Source organism: Hydra vulgaris, chromosome 12 (assembly GCF_038396675.1).
Source record: "Hydra vulgaris chromosome 12, alternate assembly HydraT2T_AEP".
Taxonomy (NCBI): Eukaryota; Metazoa; Cnidaria; class Hydrozoa; order Anthoathecata; family Hydridae; genus Hydra; species Hydra vulgaris.
This window is the reverse complement of record NC_088931.1, coordinates 74,972,667-74,994,772: the sequence shown is the minus strand read 5'-3', so window position 1 is coordinate 74,994,772 and position 22,106 is coordinate 74,972,667.

The following is a 22,106-nucleotide window of genomic DNA, read 5'->3' as shown; positions in this document are numbered from 1 at the left end:
CCAAAAAAAAAAATCGGTTGGATTTTGTATTTGCTTGTCACAAGTCCAAAAAATATATAAAAGTGATACTAAAAAAAAACACAGGTATTTTGAATGTTAATGAGCACCTTTTATACAAGCCAGTAGGAACAAAAATCATATTGCGGATGGAGGGGGGAGAGCAACACTACTTGGTAGGTTAAATAGTAGCAGGTCAAAATTTTTTTTCAAAGGAACTTACATCGAAAATATCTTCCAAATAAGTTGTATTAATTGAACTATATTTTTGTAAAACGTTTTTCACCGCATTTTGATTTAAAAACATTTTTTGTTTAAGAGAAAGAGCTGTAATCTTATACTATAATAAAATTTATAATAAAACTCATTTGTACAAATTACAAATGAGTTTTATTATTTTTTTGTTGTTTTAAATAAAAATTTGAATAAAATTATGTATTGTTTTATATTAAGAAGATAATCATTTATTTGAATGGTTTTTTAAATCTTAAAGATTCAAAATCTATTTAGATTTACAAGTCGACGAACAACAACAAAACAAGATTGTCTTCCTCATAACATTCTATTCGTTCTAACTAATGCGGCCGTGGCGCATCGGTTAGAACGCTTGCTTTATAAGCAGGAGATCAAGGTTCGAAACAAGCTTTGGGCATATTTTCGCGTCACGGTAAGGAAGGAGGCGTGAACTTCCTGGTTAAATGCACTTCCGCGGTGCTCTGTGACAAGACCGTTAGGACTTCTTGGGGCACCTAAAATAAAACAAAACAAAAAAAAAAAACATATTTTTCTTAAAGCAGCTTCGAAAGTTGTTTAATTTTATTTTTAGGAAAAATATCTTTTACGTTGCTAATTTGTGTCAATGTTTAGTATTTAACTTATTTATAAATTAATTTTAAAGATATTTTAAATATATTTATATTCTTTCAAAATGTTTAATTTAATAATTGTTTTTTTAGAATCAAAAATTGGGTCTCTTGTATTTTTGATATTAATCCTGTTACTAATGGTAACGCCGTTAGTCCTAATTATTTATAGCTTTATAACTCTTCGCTAAAAAATAGCGAACTCGAACATCTATTAGCCGCAAAAAAGATTTTTTTAATGTATATATGAACCCACATAATTTCAATATTTATATTTATTGTTAACTTTTGATTGTTTCTTTACTCATCAAGTTATGTGTTATTGTTTATCAATTAAATGATATTAGTTTCAATTAAATAACATGCAAAACACGCGCACTCACACACACATACACACAAGAAAAATAATTCCTTCATTTTCGATTGTTATAATAAAAAATGTCGGTGCTTTTTGTAGATATGTACAATTTTATAAAAGTTTTTGTATTTTTAAAATGCTTATTTTTAAAACATTTGTTTGGACTTTATGTATGTTATGGAAAACGAACAAGATTTGTTATATTTACTTATTAAGTTTTGAAATTAGTCGATATTACAATAAAAATTATTTATTATAGGCATACTTTAAAATAAATAGTAAATGAGATCCAAGGTACTATCTAAAACTTACTTTACGATAGTTATTGAATACTTATGTTTGTGGCGATAAATATATTTTTTTAAATTACATAATAATACATAGTGGTATATCAAAACTACTGTGGTTATATGTATGTATAAAAAAATTTATATATATGGCTATATGTATGTATAAAAAATATATTTATATGGTTGTATGTTTGTATAAATAAATATATTTATATGGTTGTATGTATGTTTAAATAAATATTATTCCATAAGTTATTCTTTAAAGTATAAACGTTAAAATTATTTTCATATATAATAAAAACACGCTTTTGAAAAAACATTGTGTTTCGTTGCTTTAATAAACATTAGACCTAGCAAACTATATAAAACTATTTTTCATATACGTTTTAAAAAAAATTTGAAATTACCATAAAAAAATAATACATTTGCTAACTTAGTCGTTTTAAAGTTTGGTTGTTATGGTAATAAAGTTGATATAAGGTAGGGTAGGGTATCCAACCTACTTTTAATTGTTTATTTTTTTTTTAATTGAGTTAAATAAGTATTCCATTTAAGTTATGGAAAGCTTGGAGATTTAAAAAGCGATAAATTATTAACTGGTAAATTGATCGTTTTTATTAATCTGCTTAAAAGTTAAATTTACGGTTCGTTTATTTATACAAGTTTTCTATCAAATTTAATTTTAACTTATGCTTAGCAGTCATTTTTGAAAGAAAGTTCTGTTTTACACAAGCGTTGTTAAAAACATCTTGCGCAAATAAGGAATTTCGATAGGTAATTAAAATAAGGGCGTGCAAACTTTTAAAAAGTTTCCTATCTTTGGCTTTATCATCGTACTCGTTATCAATTTAATATTAACAATATTAGATAAGTAAATTAAAAACTGTAAGACACAACCATTTTAAACTTTTAATAGCAAAAACGAATTTAAATTAATGGATTATTTAAAAAGTAATATTTTGTCAACAAAAATTTTTTAATTTATATTTGTAACTTTTTTTAATGTTCTTAATTATCTCTATCAGTTATTATAAGTTGTACACTAATTGAAACTAAATTCAATTTATTTTATCTAAACATAAACATATTCATTATAATTTTGCTAACTTCAACCCTATGGAATGTAATTTATTTCCTTGTAAAAAAAGTTTGGGTTCGCAGTTTTTACCTATATGTCATCTGATATCTTTCTTTGTTAAACAATGCAAACAAAGAAAAGCTATTTATTTGGATAAGCATATTTTTTTTCTGATCATCCGCATAAAATTTAAAAAGTTCTTTGAATTTTAGTTGAGAAGAAACAAGAAATCGTCTCCAGAAATGTTGGGCGCTCTTCGCGTTTACAAATTAGGATTTATGTGCTAAGTAGTGTGCATACGTTGACTGATTTATTTACATAGCCGCAGTGAGTTTACCTACATAGGTGTGAAGCGTTATCGACGCTAGAGAGCAAAGATATTAAATGAACGCATTTTGATCAGAATGTCCTCTATAGTTATAGTTTGAAAAAAAGTCGAACTATTTTTGCATTTTTGTGTTTTAGCATCACTTTATAACTAATGTTTTTGTGTTTTAGCATCACTTTATAACTAATGTTTTTGTGTTTTAGCATCACTTTATCTATGTTTTTGTGTTTTAGCATCACTTTATACCTAATGTTTTTAAAAACAAATCATTAACTTTCATTGTTTCTTTTGCTGCAACATAAAGTTTATCTTTTTTTTAAAAATTCATCCAAATAATCTTTGGCTTGAGCTAGATGCTGAAATTTCTGTTCGTTTGTTTAAACAACATGACGTAAAATGCAGTATTAGCTGATTAAAATTCAATGCTGTAGTTTTCTCGCACAAACATAACACAAAGTTAAGATTATTTTTAATTCAATGAGAACTCGTCTCTTACAAACTCTAAAGAAAATTTATTTAAACTTACAATTCTTAAAGATTACCACTAAAAATCCACATAAATTACAAACCAAACGACATCAATGAATATTCCAGCATTTTACGAAATATAACCACACTCCTTCTTGACTCTTAAGGGTCAAACAAACAGTAAGGTAAACTGACCAAAATCTGGCCATTTTGCATTTATTATAATAAAAAAAATTCGCATCGCGTAATATAAAAAATAGATTAAAAAATAGAATACAATTATATAAAGTTTAAAAGAAAAAAATATTAAAGTTAACATGTGTTTAGGTATCAATTTTTTAGATGCTAACTAAAAGACCTATTTCTGGCCATTTGAAATTAATCTGATTGTATAAAGTTTAAATAAATGTTTACACTTTTTTTGAAGTGTAAACATTTATTTTTCGAATGAGAAACAAAAAAGTATAAACATTTATTTATGGAACATTCGAATCAAACATCGAATTCGAAACAAAAACATTACTATTGTGTAACTTCATAATATACAAAACATAAAAGAAAAAATGTTAGAAAAAAGGCATGTTTCAAAATTGAAGTGTAGCCTCGGACACATAGTTTAACCATGATTTTACCTCTTTTTTACCCATGTGACACAAATGTAGTATATAATTAGTTAGCATTGAACTGTTTTCAACAGATTTAAAAAAAAATTGCCTTTACAAATTACCTCTAATAAATAAGGAATGGGAATGAAAATGTCATCATTTAGAAATATAAACATTAACTTTTTACTAATAAAAATAAACACTTTAAAAACACTTTTTTCAAATCCTAGGTTTTATTGAATTTAAATGAATTACTGTTATGGGTTTGTGTATTATATTAAATGTATTATTATTTATAAAAAAAGTTGCTCGTTTTTAATATGTAAATGGATTAAGTTGCCTACCAAACATGTGTCCGATACTACCATACCTCATTTACAAGTACCTCATTTACCATACCTCATTCACAAGTTTTAAACAAAAAATTTTTTAAATATTGTAAATAAGAATGCATCTTCGATCAATAAAAAGTTATTAGTTTACATAAAAATTAGGCATATTAATATGTGAATAAAATATGATGAAACATCGCTCATCTGGTGGTGGGAAACAATACCTTGCGCTCTCAGCCAATTGCTTCTAGCCAATCGCTTCCAGCCAATCGCCTCGACATACTATGATAGATATTTTGAAAATGCTTTATTTTCACTCAAATGTTTTTAAAGTATTTAAAATCACATAACTTCATTAGTTCAAGCTGTATATCAAGTGTCGGGAGTTACCCACTGTCCAGGGCTACCCGACTTTCCCCTACAGTTTTAACAATATTATTTTCCAATATTGCTTGCAATTTGAGCAATTTACAAATGTTTAATAATTTGAATGTAATCATAAAGACTTTAAAAATACCAAACATTGAGTTTACGGAGACAAAAAGTTTCAAGTATGTTTTCGAAGCATTGAGAAGTCTTCGTATATTTTAAACTGAATTTTTTAAAAACTACCAAGCTGAAATATTTTTTTTATTTTATAACAGAACAATCACACTCTTCATTAAATATTTTAGTGCTTTTTAAATACGGTCAGAATTAGGGCGTGGCCAGAATTAGGTTAGTTTACCCGAATCATATATATTTTTAAGCATGCATTGCTCTCGAGCACTTCCTTGCAAAATAACGTCTGTTTCTTAAAGATGAAGCTGTACAATTTGCTTGTTTTGGAAACACTTTCAATTTGGTCTTCATTGTTTTCCCCGATCTTTTCACAATTATTTCCCACATTTATACCCACTTCCGGAATATATCTCTACGTCAGGAATAAGGCATAACGGCTGAGTTTCATATCGAAGACTGGTGTGATTCACATGACACGGAGCCCCCATCCTTTTATAAAACTTGTTGTGAAATGTCTTTGATTACTAACACTTGCTCCAACATGGTAAGAAAAAATTTACACTAGGTGGCTTCAATCAAACTTTATCACCAGTTCTAAATATTTGGTTTGTTCCATTTTCTTTCAGAAAACTTCTTTTTTTTAATCTCTTGATACCAACTTGATAACTATTTATTTTGTACATTGGTCTTTTTCTATTTTTTAATGAAAACTTGTGATTTAAAATCGTCTTTGAATATTCTGTGTCCACCATAGCTGTTGCTACCATACCATTAACTTTTAAATGATTAGTAGATAACGCGCTAGATAAATTAGCATCATATATACATAAATGAATTAGCAACTAACCTTGTTATGCCTTTCGATACGATAAACTCTATATCTAACGGTACTACTCGACTCTTCCTTCCTCTCCCCTCCCCCTCCTCCCTCCCTCCTACATTCTATGCAGTTGGTGTTTTAAAGATGAACCAATTCATTATAAAATAATTAGTTTTTTTATTCTTTTAATTCTCTGTATTTTAACAGCATGGTATCTTTTGAATACTTTAAATGGTATCTTTTGAATACTTTAAAAGAATTGCTTATGGTTTGCAAATCGTTTTTTCCTTTCACCCTCTGTTAAGCCAATATATTGTTTATTAGGTACTTACATTCTTAGAGAAAATAACACATTTATATACCACTTTTTTTGATAAACATTTTCCATTAATTGGACAATTGTTTTTTTTTGTTTACAATTACGGTGTTTAATCATTAAGGATTTCTTTTTTGTTTAGCAAAGTATTATTGTGACCTTTTATAATTTTTTCCATTTTGTACAACTGTAGCTAACTGTAGTTTTATAATTCTTTCCATTTTGTGCAAGTGTAGCTAACTTTAATTTTATTCCGATTAAAAATTTTATGCAATTTATTTGTGATGTGTTTATCGACCAATTTTAAAAATACATTTTCAATGTGAGTGGAAAAATGTTTGCTAAATAGGGAGTTGAACCAAATTACATTTGTAGTTCTATTTCGCTTTTTTAGACTTTTTTCTTTAGGGTCAAATTTTTTTTAAGGGCATCTTCGAAAAAATTCGTTTAGAGAAATTGAATACATTTTCATTAGAGGAGCTTTAGTTTAGCCTGTTGTTAATTGAAATTAGGATTTGTTTTAGAATTGTGGGTGAATGATTTGAGTTAATACCAATATACACTCATCATTTGGTTTTTTGAAAGGCTTATATGAATTTTCAGAGAGGATAAATGTGACATTAAGAAAATTCACAATTTTTAAATTTACGCTAATTTTGATTTGAAAGCCAATATTTAAAAAAATATTTATAATATCTTTTCTAATTTTATCGAGTTGTGGATCAAATTTTTTACGCATTACTATTAAACCATCATCACGATAAAGACCTAAATTATTTATATTGATTAATTTACTTGATAAATTTAAATATAGTCCAAAAACTTCTGTTCCATCATAACTACTCATTGTTACATCAAAGCAGTCATGTGTGTTTTTCTTTTTCCAAGTTCCCTTATTAAAATAAAGTAAGGTTTTTCTGCAAAGATTTTTTATACATATTGTCTCTTCTGGAATAACTGTGTGAATTTTAGCACACTCGATTGTTTTATCTGAAAATCATTAATTTCAAAATTAATAAATGTGCAGTCATTTTAATTTTCGATTATGGAGAACCAATTTATAACGTTAGGGTATTTTTCCACTGTTGTATATTTAATTCATTTCTTAGAAAATTACTTATTTTGTCCAATTTAATTTTTCTTACATGTTTAATCTCGTTTTTTGAGGGAACCAATAACTACAAGAAAGTTTGTTTTGAAAATTTGGTTTTGATCTTTAAGTGTTACAAAAGCTTGGGCAGGGGCATTTGATTCAATTCTGTTTTTAAGGTTTATATTTTTAGCAATACTTTGGGTTTTTAAATTAATTGCATTTTCTAAAATTTTAGGGACTTTCTCATAAAAATTAGTAAAATTTTTTCGTATTTTTATGTTGCGTGTTGGTATATGTTATTTATTTTATCAACAAAAAACAATTTTTGATTTTTTTCTAATCTAACTTTAATTCCTTTTGAAATTATTTATAAACTTTTTGTTTTAATTAAGTGCAATTGGTCATTTTTAAAATTTTCCAAATCAGGTAGAAAAGATGGGGTTTTTTTTGTTTTAAATCCATAATTATTATTATCTTGGTTATTATTAAATACACAATCTGTGTTTCCTTTTTTTTTTGAAAAAAGGATAAAATACCTATATATCCAATTAATTCTTTTAATAAAAACGCCCAACTTTTTTAATTAAAAAAGTTTTATAACTTTTTTCATCTAGTATAAGTATTATCTACCTTTAAAACCTTTTTTTTTTAAATAAATTTAAAAAAAAAAACAGAACGAAATAATTCTCAAAAATTCTTTTTATAAAAGTGTCAGCATATTTCACCAATGTGTAAAAATATACAGTACTTTAAGATATAAATTCCTGCAATTTTTTAATTAGAACATTTATTTCTGAAAAGTCTTTATTGATAATATATATATATATATTATCAATAAAGACTTTTCAGAAAAAATAATTTGAAGTATGTTATTTTTAATAATTTTTTGAAAAAATTAATTCCATAGAAATGGTCCACGATATTGAATTTGGAATGAGCTGAGTTTTAAATAGAATCTTGGAACTACAAAATTATCATTTGAAAAATTTGTGGGGTATTTATGAGAAACTTTAGTAAAGTAAGAGTGAAATATATTAGGAGACAAACCATGTTTTGATTTAAACATGAACAGCAGAACTTGGTATTAAGTTTATAAACATTGATTGCATTAAGTTCAATTAAGAGAGGCTCTCTATGAGCAGTTCTCTTAACGCCAAAAAAAATTCTGCATGCAAGTTTTTGTTTACCATAGATTTTTTTCAAGCTTTCCATAGTTGCTACTTCCCCATGAAATATTGCAACAGGATAGATAACTATGGATAAATAAAAAATATGTAATTTTTAAAGACTTGATTTTAAGAAATGGTTTAACTCTATAAAGAACAGAAATATTTTTGGAAATTTTATTTTCAATAGATTTAATATGAGATTTCCATGATATATTTTCATCTAATATTATTCCCAGGAAGTTAACATTCGATTCTCTTTTAATAACTGAATTATTCATCAGAGATTGGGTAATTTTAAAGGGAGGTGATCACTCTTACTAGGTTTATGAAACAACACAAATTTAGTTTTCTGTACATTTATTGAAAGTTTATTACAAGTAATCAAATCATTAAATTTTATTAGTTTTTCATTAAATATTTTAAAAAGATCTTTTATTTCTATTTGAGTAAAAAAGATGAGAGTCGTCAGCAAACAAAATAAGATTTTAAGTTTTGGAAACTAAATATAAATCGTTAATGTGCAGCAGAAATAATAGTGGTCCTAAGATGGTTCCCTGGGGAACACCACAAGTTATAATTTTGTTTCCTGTTTCATTTTCTTTATAGACAATGTACTGTTTTCTGTTTGACAGTTAATTTTTAAACCAGAGCTTTTGTGTGTTTCTTTAGGTTTTTTCTAACATCTTAACATAATAAACTTTTTTTGAGTGTTTTTTTGTTTTTTCAAACAAGTTTTTATAATTTTTGTAATTTATTTTATTTTTATATGATTTAAGTTTATTTGATTGATTTGATTTTGTTGATATGATTATTAATTGATTGCACTGTTATTGGAAATAAATTTGTTTTTGCAAAGATACCATTAATTTCCAATATGGGCAATTAGTTCCCTAAACTTGGTACACTTTGATTTCTTGATTGGAACAGGTTTTTTTTTTTTTTTAAAAACTTAGTAAACTCGACAAAAATTGATTAATAGTTATTTTTATCTTTATAGTGAAACTTAAACAGTTCATTTAAAAGTTATAATAAGATTAATATTACCCTGGCAAATCGAAATTCTGCGAACAAAAATTTGTATAAAAGCTTAAACTGTTCTCTAAATTTATTGAATAAAAATCACTAAATAAAGCATTATTTTTAAGGTTTTTGGTTGTTACTAAGTATTTTCATACTGCGCTTGATCTATTTCTGCAATCATTTGATTTTATTACTGATTAAGTAAGGAAAACTTTATAGTTCCAATCAAGGAAACTTTGGACTATTTCGTTATATCACTGCAACATCATGTCACTATTATATCACTGCAATATCATGCTTGCAGCAACAAAATAAGTTTGTTATTTTAATTTTTGTTATTTTGCAAGTCGAATTAAACACAAAAAACTGTATAACCTATAGCAATATATTTTAACCAGTGCAATCAATAAAGTGTGAACACAAAATTAGATTCCAAAAAAAAATGACGCAAAAAAACTTAAAATCAATAGTACTCATGCATTTTTTGAAGAATAAATTTCAAAATGCATCGAAAGGTAGAAAATAAGGCGTTTTACTAAAAAAGTGCAAAATATAACTATAATTCATTTTTTTTTCAAAAATAAATGCAAGTGTTCCAATTAAGGCGCTGTACCAATAATAGCAACTTTCCCCTATATATTAGTTTTTATATAACTAATCAATATATAATGTCATTTAATGTTTTAGAAAGATTTGTGGCTATGATGATAGCCTTTTGGTACACTCTCAATGCTTTTGCATTGAAACCAAAGTAACACTATCTTAATGAGCATTCTTTATGGCTGAGATCCTTAACTGTCTGATTCAAGGAAAATTCACAGATGAATAAAAGTCCAATATTTTTGAAATACAATGTATAGTATAAGAATTTGATTCTAATGCAACGACATTAGTTAAACCAGAACATAGGTTGAAAGAGGTAACAACAGTTATGAGTTTAGAGACTGAGATATGTCGCATAGATTTTATGAATGTTGTTCTGCATGTATGTTGTATATATTTAATGGTAGAAGTTATTACTATACACCAAATACGGCAAAACTAATATCAGCATACATTTCATATCAAAGAAGTTTGGTTTGAGTTATATACTATAAATTTTACCGTAGCAAGACTCAAACTTATGGTCCCGTGAGATTTTTTTAACTTCTAAATCCAATTTATAAATGCATCAAATGTGATTTGATGTTTATAAAAAGCATCGGATATTATCAAAGCATTTAAGCAAGATCCGATCCGATCGGATACTATCAAAGCATTCTTTTTAGGAATCATAACAGATGCAAATTTTTTCTGTTTAGATAACGATGATAGAAGACTTTTTTCAGTAAGCACATAATCGATATGATCCAGATTACATTTTTAAATTTATTTTGAAGCATCAATTTTGAAAGGTAATGCAAAACGATCACAGGTTAACAGACGATTTCTATTTAAGTATATAAACTTAAACTTTCAATACAATCTCTAGAAAAAATGGTTGATTTTTCTTTCAAGAACTAATAAAGCTATCGTTAGAAGCAGGAACTTTAATATCAAAATTCCCTAAAGTCTACCAGAAGTACTGCAGTCATAAATAAAACAGTTAGTAGCAGGAATTCGAAGTGTTGGATAAAGAACATGCAATTTAAGAAGCAGTTCATAGATAAACAATACACCCTAACAAATTGTGTGCACTCTGCAGCGGACTGGGCACTAAAAAAGTGCAAACAAAAATTTGATTAAAGAAATACCGCAAGTGACCAGACTATCTATTTCTTATGTTTATGATTTAGGTTAGTAAATTACTGATGTAGCGATTCAAAACTACTGCATTAAAATTTTATTTAAATTTTAATTTCGCTTCCTTTGAAGCGAAATTATTACAATTTTAGGTTAACAATTCTTTTAAGTACTTTTTTTTTTTATACTAAAAACCCGTCAAATATTCGTTGGAAATAAATTTGCTAAGTATTGAAGCTAGGCTTTGATACATATTCAATGTATATCTATTAGATAATTATACAGAAATAGACTAAACTGCTTTTTCTCATTTAGTCTTTATTTGTCTTTAAATGCTGTGATAAAAATCAGAATAATGGTTCTACAACTTTGAATTTTCAACAAGATCTTGAATTTTATAATATTGGAATTCAGAGATCATCAGCAAAAAAACAATTTCACACACAAAAAAATAAAAAACTAATAAGTACTTGTATAAAATCTTTGTTACAAGAAAATAATTTTTTAATTGAGATTAAAATTTTTGACATTAATTTTTTTAGTTAACAATTTGAGATAACGCAGAGATTGTTTTTCATACTGTATTAAATTTTTTCCCATTTTAAGCTCCAGAAATACAAAAAGCTGGAAAAAAGATTCTTTAATAGAATTGTTTGAATGTTAAAAATTGTATACAAGGTAGTGATCGACCGAAACCGAAATTTAAGTCGAAACCGAAAGTACCGAAATTTCGGTTCAGTAAAGCCGTAGCCGAAACCGAAACCGAAATTTTGGCTGAAACCGAAATCGAAATTTCGGCCGAAATTTGAAAATGAATGTTTAAAATCCCTGAACCTTTTATGATCACCGAATTAAAGCAAAAAAAAAAAACTATTTTACATATATCTAAGCAATCACCATGTAACATTGTTTGATAAAAGCTATAATATGTCAAGACATTTCAATAATTAAAGGTAACAATTGAAGTATTTTCTCTGCGAAATACATTTTTTTTTCATGTTTACTGGCAAAAGTCTGTTTCTTTCATTTGAAAGAATTTCTCCAGCAGTTAAAAACAACCTTTTAACTTCGGCAGATGTTGGTGGAGGTCTAAGGAATCTCTTTGCTACTTTTGCCAAACCAAACTTTGCTTTTAGTGTTATTTTCTAATATAAATCTATTAACCTTTTTTTTTTTTTTTTTTTGTTATTTAGGTGCCCAAAGAAGACCTATAGGTTTTGTCACAGAGCACCGCGGAAGTGCATTTAACCAGGAAGTTCACGCCTCCTTCATTACCGTGACGCAAAAATATATCCGAAGCTCGTTTCGAGCCTGGATCTCCTGCTTTCAAGGCAAGCGCTCTGACCACTGCGCCACGGTAGCCCAAGAAACTTCAGACCTTCTTTAAACTTTGAATCAACTTTTGAGATTTATAGGACTTCCGGTAGTTGTGTTGCTTTTTCAGTTAGGATATATTTTAGAGTAAACCACTTCTTAAATGTGATGAAAGTCCGCTAAGTGATTGATGTTTTGGACTGTACGATCCACGAGATATTTTCAAATTGCAAGCTCCGTATTTGAGATCACTAACTGTCACGGTAAAATGATTCCATAAACCAGTTTTTTATCAATTAAACTATTGGTTTGGGTTGCTTTACTTAAATGTTAATTCATTTTAAGAATGATTTGAGAAGAGTAACTTTAAACAATTATGTAACGTGATTTCAATTAAAATTTTTACAATTGTCATAATTAAAAATTGATTTACTAACAAACGATTACAATTAGGAAACCTTCATGATCCCACTCTATATTAAAACTTAAAAAAAATCTTTTAAAAGTTTCGGTTCATTTCGGTTGTGGTTTGAACTAGGGTTGTTCGCCGTAAACAAAAACTTACGAAAATTTCGCATTTTTATCTTCCGTATTTCAAGTTGTTATTGCGGAAGTTGTTCTTTCGCAAATTCACCTTCCGTAATGCGTTATACGAAAATAATAAATAATAATTATTCCGTAATAGCTCTTTACGAAAAGAAACTTGCGAAACAAATCATTTCGAAAGAATATTTGCGAAACAGTTCCTTACGAAAGGAGCGTTTCGGAATGTGCGCTTACGGAATAAACTCGAAAGTATTCATTAAACTGTTATACAAAAAAATATTATTATTTATTATTTAAATAAAATAATGTTGTTAAATGATTCTTCAATAGTTTTTACATATATATCTATATATCTATATATATACATCTAATATATATATATATATATATATATATATATATATATATATATATATATATATATATATATATATATATATATATATATATATATATATATATACACACACACTCTAAAAAAAAAAAGTAGAAATTTCTACCTTAGGGTAGGATATGTGATATACCATTTGTCATACAATTTTCTAACTTAAAGGTATAATTTTCTACCTTATAAGGTAAAAAATTATACCTTACTAAGTGTATATCTCATATCCTACCTTAACTAAAAATTTCTACCTTTATTTTTTAGTGTGTGTATATATATATATATATATATATATATATATATATATATATATATATATATATATATATATATATATATATATATATACACACACACACTCTAAAAAAAAAAAGTAGAAATTTCTACCTTAGGGTAGGATATGTGATATACCATTTGTCATACAATTTTCTAACTTAAAGGTATAATTTTCTACCTTATAAGGTAAAAAATTATACCTTACTAAGTGTATATCTCATATCCTACCTTAACTAAAAATTTCTACCTTTATTTTTTAGTGTGTGTATATATATATATATATATATATATATATATATATATATATATATATATATATATATATATATATATATATATATATATATATATATATATATATATATATATATATATATACATATATATATATATATATATATATATATATATATATATATATATATATATATACAGTGATCTTGAAAGATTAAGAAAGTTAGGACGAAGGTGGGGGAGAGAGGGGGGGAGGGGGAAGGAGTTGCTGAAACAGAATATAAGGGGGGCCTAACGCAACTCCAATCTAAATAAAAAAAACTGAAATTTGAGTTAGTTTGACGGAAAGGACAATATATATGTATATATATATATATATATATATATATATATATATATATATATATATATATATATATATAAAAATAATTAAAATTTCAAGTTTTTATGTATACGAGTATATATGTATATAATATGTACACATTTATGTGTGCATACTAGGGTGTTTCATATTTTATCAATTTTTGAAATTAAACTCGCGAATCGATTTATAAGTTGACCATTTATATGAAAATAAGTTTGAACAAAAAAAAGTATGTTTGTACAATTTTTAGGGTCCCCGCCAGTTCGATTTTGGGCAAAAATGTTGGGTGTTTTAAACGCCTGGCGGGGACCTTAAAATTTATCCTATAAAATTTTTTATTCTTTTAAATAATATATGTTGGATTGGATATTAATTACATAAAAGGAGCATGTTGAAAAAATTAAGATACGCCTCCGAGTTATTAATACAGTCGTCCCCCGGTTAACGAACTTAATTCGGAGTACGAACTAGTTCGTTATCCGAAAAGTTCGTTAACCGAAACGCGTTTTCCCATAGGCCGCCATTAAAAAATTTTTAATTGGTGGATTTTGCCGAAATAATGGGGGAAAAAATTCAAAAAATTGTCCAACTTGATAAATAAAATAGGTAAAGGTGAAATGATTGAAACCTGAGATTTATGCACTTTTAAAAATTGAAACAAATTGAAATTGTGCATGAAAATTGCTTGTCAAAGTTTTTCATCCATGACTGGGTGCCTTTGCTTTTTGCTGACAATTTTTGTGGATCCTTTTGTAGCAGTTTGAGCAGCAGCCAAGATTTTTTCCTTCGAGCTGATGATGGTGCCAATGGTTGATTTATTCACACCAAACTCCTTAGCCAGGTCACTTTGCTTTTCACCTTTTTGCACTCTTTGAATGATTGTCTTTTTCTCTTCAAGAGTGAAAACTTTTCTGCTTTTTTTCGTAGGGTTCGACATTTTGAAAAATCGCAAAATCGAAAAAATCGCAAGTGGGAAAAAAACCTAGAAAAAAGCACAAAAATGCATGAAAAATATTAGTGAAACAAGAAAAGAAAAAAATGAAACAACAAAAGCACACCCAGCACAACCATTCACCTCCCAGGCTTCCATGACACTCACAAAACTGAGGGGGAAATGCTGGACGGCGCGCCCGACCTTCACGCGCGTGTGCACGCCATTTGGCGGTCCCGGTTCGTTAACCGAGTTCCGGTTCGTTAACCGGGGGAGGATTTTGGGCAAACTTTCGGTTCGTTAACCGAATGTTCGCTAACAGGGGGGTTCGTTAACCGGGGGACGACTGTATTTACAAAAACCTATTTTATAACTCGGTGGCGTATTTTATAACTCGGTGGCGTATTTTATAACTCGGAGGCGTATTTTATAACTCGGAGGCGTATCTTAATTTATTCAACATGCTCCTTTTATGTAATTAATATCCAATCCAACATATATTATTTAAAAGAATAAAAAATTTTATAGGATAAATTTTAAGGTCCCCGCCAGGCGTTTAAAACACCCAACATTTTTGCCCAAAATCGAACTGGCGGGAACCCTAAAAATTGTACAAACATACTTTTTTTTGTTCAAACTTATTTTCATATAAATGGTCAATTTATAAATCGATTCGCGAGTTTAATTTCAAAAATTGATAAAATATGAAACACCCTAGTGCATACATATATACTGATGCATATAAAAACTTTTGAATATTTTCGAAATAAAAAAAACATACAAAATGGATTCAACTTATCAGAATGATTTTGGAAAAATATCGAATTTATTTCAAGCCAATACTTTTAATTTAGACTACGAATCTGATCCAGATATTAATTATTTTAATGAGATTAATGGATCAAAATTCGAATGCTCTTACTTTAATCCAGATAAAATTAAAAGCATATTAAAAAATGATAATCGTGATTATTTTAATATAATCCACCTTAATATCAGAAGTTTAAAAAAGAATTTTAATAGCTTTTTAAATATGATTTGTCAAACGGAATATTTTTTTAATGTTATTTGTTTAACCGAAACTTGGTGTACGGAAGAAGATTTTAAATCAAACTCTAATCTCCATCTTACAGGGTTTAATACAGTGTTTTTAGAGCGTAATATTAATAAGCGTGGAGGAGGAGTTCTTTTTTACATAAAAGAAAACATTGGGTATAATATTAGAAGCGAAATGAGTGTTTCTGATGAAAATATTGAGATTTTAACGGTTGAAATATTAAACAAAAAATTTAAAAATATTTTACTAAGCTGCTGCTATCGGCCACCAACTGGAAGAACTGAGTACCTAAGCAGTTATCTTGTTCATAATATAATAGAAAAAGCAAGTCATGAAAAGAAAAAAAATTATATACTAGGGGATTTCAACCTAGACTGTTTCCAGTACAATGAAAAACAAAACATTACAAAGTTTTATAACCATTTATTTGAAACGGGAACAGTACCTATTATAAATAAACCCACTAGAATTACAGAGTTCTCATCCTCCTTAATTGACAACGTTCTTACCAATGACTGTTTCAATATAACGCTCAAAAAAGGTATAGTAAAAACTGATGTTTCGGATCATTTTCCAATTTTTTTCTGCTTAGGCGCTGACCTCAAAACAAATACGCACGGAAAAGTAACAATAAAAAAACGTATTTATAACAACAATAACCTAAATTTATTTAAACAGCAACTTTTACATCAAGACTGGAGCTATATAAACTTTAATGAGGATATAAACATCATCTATAAATCTTTTTTTAATATATTTTATAAAATCTACGAAGCAAATTTTCCGTTACGAGAAATTATTCTTAACGCCAAAGACATTTCTTGTCCTTGGATAACTAAAGGAATAAAAAAATCCTCAAAAATAAAACAAAAACTCTATGTTAAATATCTTAAAAATAAATCAGACAAACATAAAAATAACTACACAGCTTATAAAAATCTATTTGAAAAACTCCGCAAAAAAGCAAAACAAATTTACTATTCTGACTTGCTTATGAAACACAAACATAATTCAAGGCGGGTTTGGCAAATAATAAAAGAAATTACTGGCAAACATAAAACAAGCACAAATTCGATGCCGAATGCTATAAAAGTAGAAAATAAATTAGTTACCGATTCAAGTGAAATAGCTGGCGAATTTAATAAGTTTTTTTCAACAATAGGAAATAACCTATCAAATAAGATTCCTTATGTAGGCAACAACTCTGTTGACGAATTTATATCGTCACCAAGTTCAACTATAAATTTTTCAAATCTAAGTTATTATGAATTTGAAATAGCATTTAAATCATTAAAAAGGAATAAAGCAATTGGGCCTGATGATATAAATAGAAATATTATAATTGACTCTTATAATGTGATCAAAGATATCCTCTTCAAAGTCTTTGAAGCATCTATTACTCAAGGATCTTTTCCAGATAGTTTGAAAATAGCAAAAATAATTCCAATCTTTAAAACAGGTGATCATACAAATATAACAAACTATCGTCCTATCTCAGTTCTACCAGTCTTTTCAAAAATATTGGAAAAAATAATGTATAACAGAATATACACTCATCTTATTGATAATAAACTCCTCTATAAAAATCAATTTGGTTTTCAAAAAAATAATTCTACTGAACACGCTATTCTCCAAGTAACGCGCAGTATTGCCGACTCATTTAAGAATTCTCAATTCACACTAGGCGTATTCATTGACTTGTCAAAGGCTTTTGATACTGTTAATCATCATATTTTAATTAAAAAGCTGGAGAGCTACGGTGTGGTAGATAAAACCCTAAATTGGTTCAAAAGCTACCTAAGTAATCGCAAACAATTTGTTTATAATAAAGAATCCTCATCGCAAATAATAACGAATATAACATGTGGTGTCCCCCAAGGGTCTATTCTTGGGCCACTGTTATTTTTAGTATACATAAATGATCTTTACAAAGCTTCTAACTTAACGACCGTAAATTTTGCGGATGATACGAATTTATTTCAGTCGCACGAAGACATAGATATACTTTTTAGTAAAATGAATTATGAACTAAAAAGAATATCATATTGGTTTAGAAAAAATAAATTATCTTTGAATACAGATAAAACAAAATTTTTACTTTTTAACCCAACCTCTAAAAAAAAGAGAATCCAAAATATCTTGCCTGATTTATTAATTGACAATACAATCATAAAAAGAGAAAAAGTTATAAAATTCTTAGGAGTCATGATAGACGAAAACTTATCTTGGCATCAACAAATTGATAATATTTCCATGAAAGTTGCTAAAAGCATTGGGATTCTATATAAAGCTAGATATATACTAAATAAACAACAACTAACTCAACTATACTATTCATTTATTCATTGCCATGTAAACTATGCTAATATTATATGGGGAAGCGCTCACAAAACCAAACTTAAATCTCTCTATCGGCATCAGAAACACGCAGCTCGCATAATTAATTTTGCAAATCGTTTTTCAAGCTCAACACCACTTCTTATAGAAATGAAAGTTTTAAATATATACGAACTAAATATTTTTAATATTTTATGTTTTATGTTTAAATGTAAAGAAAATGAATCTCCTAGTGTATTTACTAATCTCTATAATTTGAAACCCAAAAACAAATATGAACTTCGTTGTAGTAAAACTATTCAAGAGCCATTTTGCAAAACAAAAAATAACCAGTTTTGTATTTCTTATCGTGGTCCATTTCTCTGGAATAAAATAGTATTACCTAACTTTGATTTTTCTTTCAAGTGGTCTTTTCCTTCCTTTGAAAAGAAATTAAGAAAAATAATATTTTCAACACAAAATATATTCATCTATTTTTAGTATTTCAAGTTTATATGATTTAATACATTATTTTTGTTTACTGTATGAAGAATATAATTTATACAAAATATATTGAATACTTTATATTATAATATTCAATATTGAGAATGTTATATACCCATATTATAAAATATTATGTTAAACTTGCTTAACATCTGAAGAGTATTATAACACATATGTAATTTTTTAATGTATGACCTTCTTTATATATAGATTGTAAAGGGTTTCATGATAAGATCATGTGATCTTCTGGAAGTCCTACCAGTAATATATTCAATTGTTCATATTATTCTGGAAAATAAATTACACACAAAAAAAAAAAAATATATATATATATATATAAATATATATATATATATATATATATATATATATTATATATATATATATATATATATATATATATATATATATATACAGTGACCTAGAAAGGTTAAGAAAGTTACGCAGCTAAAATTTAAATAGAAAAAACTGAAACTTTAAGTTAGTTTTGAGGGAAAGGACAACGCTTCCTCCGCAACATGTCCCTATACCAGTGTTTACATGCATTAATATTTATCAAGTACCGACTTTGGTTCACTTCCGACATTTGGTTGTTTATTGTCTTTGGCTTTTCAGAAATGGAGGTTTACTATTTATATTCTTATACATAAAAACTTAGTAAAATATTTGGTTCCATTACATTTTATGTCAATTTATCACTAATTTTTAGACTATCTACAGCTCTAAAACTTTCAGCGCTTGTATAATCCTGGTGAGCTTCTATGTTTAAATTTTTTCCCGGGGCAAAGACTCGGGAAAGGGTTGTATTTTACGAACCCGCTTTTTTGCTGCAAAATCTTGCAACTAAATTTTTACTGCTCTCCAAAATAGCCAGAGCTTTATAACTTTCAGCGGTTGTATAGTTCCAATAACGTTGGGATGTTGAAAATTGCGGGGGAGGGGAGGATCAAATTTAAAGCGTACGTACTTTTTAGGATTGACTACATGACCTATATCTTTTTTTGATTTCAACGACAGCATTGTTTCCCAATCACGCAATTTTATTCGTATAAAACCGTTTCTTTTTTTCCATTAACTTACTGACTCAGGGGCTAATTAACTGCTCTCTCACAACTTCGGGTAAGTAATGAATATAAAGAAAGGAACAGGAGAAAAACTGCCTTTGAGTTAAGCTAACGACAAGTTTACATTAAAAATTAGTTCGATAACGACCCTTTTTTTTTAACCGATTTACTATTTGAGGCAAATCTACATGATCCCAAACAAATGACTTACATGCTCTAAATTTTCTTTTTTCCCTCAAAATGGGAAAGTTTATGTTGTTCAAGTTATGTTCACTATTTAACTCTTGTTCATTGAAAAACATTTTTAGTATATCTTATGAAAGTCTAGGTTTATTTATAAAAATTTACTAACTGAAACATATCAATAATTATAATAATAATTAGTATTTTAGTTACCTGGCCAATCATACGTATTTGATTCATAAAACGTATTTAAATATTTTTAATATGCCGCGTTTCGTAAGTGTTTTTCCGTAATGAAGTTGTTTCGCAAGTTTCAGTGCGAAAGAGTTTCGTTTCGAAAGAAATTTGGTTTTTTATCATTATTTCAAAAAATAAAACCTTAAAATGTTCATACGTTGCAATACTGAAAATAAAATTTTATTATAAACATTTTGGTATATAAAAAATTTAATTTTTACAATTATATCAGTTTGGCCAACAAAATTTTGTTATAGACTCCGAAACGTCGTTTAGCGAAATAGCTCATTTCGCAAGTGCGACTTCCGTAAGCCCTATTTTCGTATGTTGCAAAATAGTTTTGTTTCGTAATTGAACTTGCGGAAGACAATATTTCGTAAGAAGCATTTGCGAAATGAACATCGGCGGTTTTTTTTGTTTCGTAAAATTCGTTACGAAAAAAGAAAATTCCTTATTCTCAATATCCTTCCGAAAGAATTTTATTTTTCCGGAATTGTACGAAACATTCCTGTTAACAACTCTAGTTTGAACCGAAATTTTGGCCGAAACAGGAAAAGTAAAAAAATTGTTGAAGCAGAAATTTCGGTTTTGGCCGAAGCCGAAAGTTTCCGTTCACTAATACAAGGTTATCAAACCTATCTGTTGATTGTCCACTTTTACAACTTAAAATATGTCCATTTGTGCAAAGTTTTAGACTATTTGTTTTTCGGGTAAAAAGAATTAATTCGGGTAAGATGTATTAATACAGAAAGCAGACAAAGGAAACACTTTAAAAAAAACCTAGAACCTAGGACCTAGAAAAATGCATAATGTAACTAGACAACCGTTTTTTGTGTTTTTTTGCATGCTGCATATTTCTTTAACTCGATTTTTTTCAAACTTTTAAAACAAAGTGCTTTCTTTTAAAACCAATCAATGAAATTAAGTCAAGATGTTTTTGCAATTAAATGATAATTATAACATATCTTTGACTTAAAATAACTTTTATAAATAAAAAAGATCCTGAATGATAAATTGGCTTCTAAAAAAAGGTAATCGATTTGAAACAGCCTCAACTTTTGAGTGGGCCAGAAGTCTCGCCAATATATTTTTTAAATGCCGGGAGCATTTCAAAAGTTTATTGGCGAGAAATCTGCTTGATATGTCAACTGTATAAGATTCTGCATGATATGTTAACATATCATGCAGAATCTTATAAAGAGTTCTTGACTGTGAAAAGTACTCAAATGCCCTCGCAAACATATCAGGGTAATATTATTTTTCACTAATGAATACTAAGGATTTCTTACTTAACATCTACTTAATGATAATACTTTTCTTGTGATCAATCAGTTAAGAATTCAGATTCTGTATTGCAACATGGAGACGACTAATAAAATGATATTTACAATGATATTTACATGATTGTAAGAAAAAGGTTTTATGGTGCACTTAATGCACCATAAAATGTAAGAAAAAGGTTTTATGGTGCACTTAATGGCACAGTAAAAGCTATCAAAGAATAAATCATTTTTTATTTTAAAAATAATTTAGGAACACCCAATTGTCCAGTATACCAGCAGATTAAAAACGTAAATAGTTTCCATAGATATTTAATATTATCACAAGAAAATGATATTGTTTTATCACACAAATCATTAAAGGATCAAGTATTTTCCGCTTCCATAAAAACCTCCATTTCATCAGGCAAAGTACTTTATAAAGATGGCTTTTAGTTTTTGTTTTTTTTAGATGA